The sequence below is a fragment of the Hordeum vulgare genome, chromosome 1H (assembly GCF_904849725.1).
Source record: "Hordeum vulgare subsp. vulgare chromosome 1H, MorexV3_pseudomolecules_assembly, whole genome shotgun sequence".
NCBI lineage: Eukaryota > Viridiplantae > Streptophyta > Magnoliopsida > Poales > Poaceae > Hordeum > Hordeum vulgare.
The window spans coordinates 153,864,488-153,871,172 of NC_058518.1; positions in this window are offsets into that span (position 1 = coordinate 153,864,488).

Consider the following 6,685-nt stretch of genomic DNA (forward strand, 5'->3'; position numbering starts at 1 on the left):
AGTTCGCCAGTTTTATTACGTCCATGCAACCTACACGCTAATAGGTAAAGATAGGTCCTAATCCCACCCGAGTATGTGTAGATTGGGTTCTTTTTCCCATGCTCTACTCCGGATCCAACACAAAATTTTGGCAGCACCTCCCCGCTGTTCTCGTGATGCACGTCTCGACAACAAAACAAAGAGGATGTGTATCCGAAGAACAACAGGGAGGCACTGACGAAATTATGCATCCGATCCGGAACAATGGAGGGCTGTCCATGGATAATGTTCGACAATTCGGAAGAATCACGGTTATAAATATATGCAAATGCATCCATATTTATAATTCTAACCCTTTCGAACAGGAGACGCATACTGGTCACTCATACTAATAATTTAATGTACCTATATCTAGGAAGTTTCATCCAAAGACCGACCCAGAGCAAATTAAGGGGCGGAGAGGAGATGTCATTTGTACTCACCCACGAACGTAGGGGCGGAGCTCGTCGAACGCACGGGGATGTCTTTGAACAGCAGACGAGACAACTGCACATGTAAATCCACCTGATCAACACAAATATTTTGTGTTCATTAATAAAATCGAAAAATATATGATGTAACACGAATATATCACCTATATAGATGTCATTTAGGGTTCCAACGACACTGAGGAACCCCCTAACTCGCTCGTGCCCGGTGCCCTCAGGTATGGCAACACACGGTCGAAGGGTTAACACGCCATCTCTTCTTCTTCCGGAGACCTCTCCTCTCTTCCTCTCCTCTCCTCTCCGACCATTCTCCTGGTGAGCTCCACCGCTGGTGGCCTCTAGAATTCCAAAGAGCACGTTATCGGTCGATAGGTGGCCGAAGAGGTGTCGAGGGTCGGGGGTTGGGGGTAAGCGTCGTCGGGGTAGGCGTATTAACAGTTGCACGGAATTCCATGTGGGGGTGTCAGGATGTCATGTCGGGGCGTCGTGTCAGGGTGTCCGGGGGTCGTTTCGGGGTGACGGGGTGTTAGGGTGTCGTTTTCTTCTTCTTCCTCTTCTTTTTTCCTCTTCTTCTTCTTCTTCCTCTTCTTCCTTCCTTATCTTCTTCTTCTTCTTCTTCTCTTCTTCTTCGTCTTTGTCTTCTTCTTTGCATTTTTCCTCTTCTTCTTCTTCTTCTTCCTTCTTTTCCTTTTTCCTCTTCTTTATTGTTCTCCTCTCTCCGCTTTTTCTTCTTCTTCTTCTTCTTCTTTTTCTTATTATTATTATTATTATTATTCTCCTCCTCCTTCTCCTCCTCCTCCTCTTCTTCTTCTTCTTCTTCCCATATCTACATATTCTTCTTTTATTGTTCATCTTTTTCTAGTTATTTTAATTATGACTAAGTGACTAAACCTAGCACTAAATCTATCACTAAACCTATATAGAACTAAACAGCAAAAAATAACAAAAATGGAATCTACCACTAATTAACTAAAAAAGAATCAACCACTACCTAACAAAACACAATCTACCACTAATTAACGGAAACAGCAAAAAATAACAAATAACCTAGCACTAAATCTACTAATTAACTAAATCAATTAACTAAACTAGCACTAAATCTACTAATTAGCTAACCTACCAACTAAACTATATATACCACTAAATCTATTAATTAGCAAAAAAAGGAAAAAATATTCACCTTGGCAGTGGGCAGCCCGGGTGGTGAGGGGCCAGGGCGGTGGGGATGCGGGCCGATGGGGGCGCCGGGGCCTGCAGGAGCGCGAAGTGCGGGGGGGCGCCGGCTGCAGCGAGGGGCACCAGATGCAGGGAGGGGAGCCGATTGCGGGGAAGGTCACCTGCTGCGGGTTGGGCGCAGCGAGGTGCGCCAGATGTGCGGGGCCGACGCAGGGAGAGGGAGGGGCGAGGGGTGGCCGGCGCGTTGGAGCTCGGTGGCTAGTGGCGCGGGCTGGGAGAGATGGCGAGGGAGAGACACACATAGTGGCGGGGTGGGGCAGCCAACTGTTAGGGAGATAGGGGAGAGAGGAGAGAGGGGGGCTAACGACGGCCGTTAGGGTAGTTAGGCTATGCCGTCCGTGGCGGACGGCAAAGATGGGGTGTGGGGGTGCGTCGGTCGTTAGGCGTGTTCTTTGCCGTTTGCCTACCCCCTCTTTGCCATCAGCTCGTAGACGACAAAGTGCGAGGGTGGGGTGTGGGCCCTTTGTCATCTGCCACACCCTTCTTTGCCATTGGCTGGCAGACGACAAAGCACTGGTTGATGCCAAAAAGGCCCTTCTCCATCAGCCATATCTTTGTCGTTAGTTTTCTGGAAGCTGGCGGCAAAGAGGGACTTTGCCATCAGCCAGCAGACGGCAAAGAACAAGCTGATGGAAAATTCTATGATTCCAGTAGTGTCTCTCCCCCTCTCTTCGAGTGGCGCCGGAGTGCCGCCGGGGGAACCATTGCCGCGGTGATCGTATTCATCAACATTACCGTCTCATCACATTCCCCCATCTATCTATGGCGGTCCACTCTCCCGCACCCCGCCGTAATACCTGACTTGAACAGGGTGTTTCATGCCACATATTATTAATCAAGGATGTGTTCCCATCCTATGATGTTTGAGTAAATTTATGTTCTTCTTTGGGTTGATTGATGATCTTTATTGATTTGAGTGTATGTTTTATTTTGGTGCTGTCCTATGGTGAACTTCATGCCACACACACGTGAGGGAATTCTCGTTGTAGGGTTTGCAATATGTTCATGATTCGCTTATAGTGGGTGGCTAGAGTGACAAAATCTTACACCCGAGTAAGGGAGTTGTTTGCGTAAGGGAGTAAAGGGGACTTGATGTTTAATGTTACGGTTGGGTTTACCTTAATGATTTCTAGTAGTTGTGGATGCTTTCTAGAGATCCAATCATAAGTTCATATGATCCAAGTACGGAATATATGTTAGCTCACGCCTCTCCCTCATGTAAAATTGCAAGAATGATTACCAATCTTGTTATCAGTTGCCTAGGATGACTCCAAACACCATACCATCAATATTCCACACTCGCTATTTGTAATATATTGTGATATATTCTAACTCTATTTCGTGCAGAAACTATTTTTCATATTTTAGTTTCAATATCATGCAAACCTATCCTCTCTATACCCACAACGGGGTTTTATTTCTCGTTAGTAGATAGAATCAAACGTTCGGTGTATGTAGAGTGGCATAGGGTGCAGATAGGACTTGAGATAATATTGATATTACCTTTAGCTCCTTGTGGGTTCTACACTCCATACTTACCACTTCCATCTTTGGAAATTTCTTTGATAGTTCCTTGCACTTGGGGATTATCAAACACTTTCTCGCGTGTTGCCGGGGAGCAATAGCGTCGGGTTAATATTTTCGTGTATGCTTTTTTACTTTTATCACTAAGTAGATTTTGTTTTCCTTTTGCTTATGTTTTCTTGTTTTATTACTTTAGTTGTGGGTGAAACAAATATTTTTTTGAAAAAGTAAAAACATAAAAAAATTACTTGCCTTTTATAAGAGAAGTGATTTGAAAGCTATACAATGGAGAAGTGAGGGTCGACCTTAAACACTTGTGCTCATGCTCATGGAAACAATGTATAATTTTTCATGGAAGTTTCTCATAACAATATTTATCCGCTTGTATATACCACTGTACCATAAAAATAATGTGATCTTCATAATATTCATGATGCTCTTTTGCATGTTTCATCAACTATCCTTATGTGAGCATCATTGAAATTATTATGCATAGATAAAGGATTTAAAGAAAAACGCTTGTTGGGAGATAACCCAACACTTACCCTTTCTATTTTTGTAAGTTCACGTGATTAATATATTGTAGTATTCGTTTTTCATGTATCTTATTTCAATAATGTGCCAAGTAAATCCTTTAGGATGATTTGGATGATAAGTAGAATTGATACAGCGTAAAAAAGGAACTTTGACTTCCAGTGCGTAATTTCTGTGATTTTATTGGACATTGTTTTGATTTGAATTTTGTACACAACATTAATATACAAATTCCTCGGGTCCTTCTTAATTTATCAGATTTTTTTGGAGTTCCATAAGTTTGGTATTTGTGCTGATCATTACAGATTGTTCTATTTTAGACGTATTCTATTTTTTGCTTCCATAGTTTGCTTGTTTTGATGATGATATGGTTTGTACCGGGGGTTATAAGCCATGGAGAAGTTAGAATACAGTAACTTATGTAATAAATTAAGATTAATCAATTTATAACATGTGACGCCCGAGCTTAATCATACACGCAAATGTGTACGACCAAGATTAGGGACTCATGGGAAGATATCACAACACAACTCTAGACGCAAATAGAAGTCATACAAGCTTCATATTACAAGCCATGGGCCTCGAGGGCTCGAATACATAAGCTCAGAAAACACACGAGTCAGTGGAAGCTATAATATCTAAGTACAGACATAGAAAAGAGTTTTGCCTTAGAGAATGCTAGCACAAAATATACATATATCGAAAGAGGCAAGGCATCCTTCCTAGGAACCTGCTAAACTACTCCTGGTCGTCAGCGGCCTCCACGTAGTAGTAGGCACCATCGAGGTACTAGTCATCATTGTCGGGATACTCCATCTCCTGGGCTCCATCAACTGATCGCGACAATCGTATCAAGAGTGAAAGGGGAAGCAAAGCAATGGTGAGTACTCATCCAAAGTACTCGCAACACTGACATCAAAACTATGCTAAGTTTGCATCAGTATCAAAGGAATGGGGTTATATATAGACCGACTGCAGCAATGTGAGAATAGAGAGAAGGGACTAGACCTATCAACGACTAGTATCTTCACGGTCTTGCAGCATTAGAAGAGTGTAGATCAACAACACATATATAGTCATATTGTTGCTGCAAATTTATTTAAGTCACGCCGAGAGATTCTTCCTCGACTCCATGCGAGAAAGCAATCTCGAAGCCAGACATTCCAGTTAAGTCACCATTCTAGTTGTATTAGATCCGGATATGATTCCAAGTCATCCTGTTACCATGGACAGGGCTATTCGAATAGATAATTTCATTCCTGCAGGGGTGGACCATATTTCCCAACATGCTCGATCAACTCTGGTCAGACCACTTTCCTCGGTCATGCTCGGCCTAGAAAGATCGACACATCGCAGCCCTACCTAATCTCAACAGAGAGGCCAGCCCGCCGGTCTAAATCCTAAGCATAGGGGTCATGGGACAATCACCCTTCGCACTCCTGCATGATGTGAGGGTAGCCGAGGTCAGTCCTGGCACCTCTAATACAAGATTAATGCTTACGCAAACCACTCGGGGGCGCGTCGCTCCATTGCTGACGTTTGAAGAGCTTTGGGTGATATTATGACGTCGAGTACCCATAACTTTTCCCACTTGAAGGTTAGTGCGAAAGAGGTCATCGACGAACTCATATCAAATGCCCAAATACAATTAGAATTTTAATAAACACAGTAGCGATGATCAACAATCCACGATATGTGGTCCCATAGCCCCGTCTCGAGGATGTGTGGAAAGGGCCAAGAATTCCTGGCCACGCCTCGTCACATTCATGTGGGAATGAACCAGCAAAACACCTGTCATCATGTTCCCAGAAGTAAGGTCAAGTAACCATGTGGCCATAACATCAGAGGGATCCAAGTTATCACCCTCGATGGATTCCGAACAATGTAATCGTCAAGGTAACAAGGGAGTAATCGCCCTTGATGGTCCATGCTTGAGGGGTCGCATGACAGAGTCGTTGTGGGAAGTGGTGAAGGAGGAATCACCCTCCATGAATCACTGCCGGTTAACTACACTATAGAGAAGTGTCACCGTGTGTACATAAAAAAGTGTCACCCTCGGTACTCGATAGTAGCCCTGCAGAGTCGTACTACTAGGGGGAGTGAAGTGATGTGACAGGTCTTGGCTCGTCGACCAGTAAATCGAGTCTATGATGATAAAGCGGGGCAACTGGGACTACGGGGTCAATGGGGTTCACTGATCCACCTATACTAAGCATTTGATATTCAATAGAGTATAGTAGCAATTTAACAAAAGTAGGCTATGCATCAGAATAGGAGCTGTCTACAAGAGTAGCAAAATCTAACGAAGAGAAGGAATGGCCGATATAGGAATGATTAAGGGGGGGATTACTTGATTTGTTTCTCTGCTGGAAAAGGCTGGTTGTCACGAGGGTAGTCAGATCCGACAGTAGATTTAGCGTCGGCGTCTAGTGGAGAGAACAGGGGGAAGAAACAATAAATAATAGCATGTAGGTGCATCACGATGCATGGCATGGCAATATGCAACACTAGGAATGAGATAATGCAGTACTACATGTCATGGACGGAGCGGGAAAATATGTGATGATAATTCTTGGGTCTCTCGCAACTAACGGACAAATGAAATTGGCGAACATTTCCAAGTTCGCAAGGATAGGGGCACATGACACACGAACGGACAATGTATCAGGGTTCGTCTCGTTTTTCTCAGCAACTTTCATGTAGAAAGTATTTTCATCCGAGTTAAGGATTATTTTATATTAATTTTCTATGTTTTAATAATATTATGAAATTAAACAGAATTATTTTAATTCAAAAATGCAATTATGACATCAACATGTCATCATGCTCACATAAGGAGTTAAGAGTCTAGTTTGCGTGGTCAAACTCACGAGTGGCTCCCACATGTGAGAGACCCACATCTAATCCACTTTTAAATTAAATAG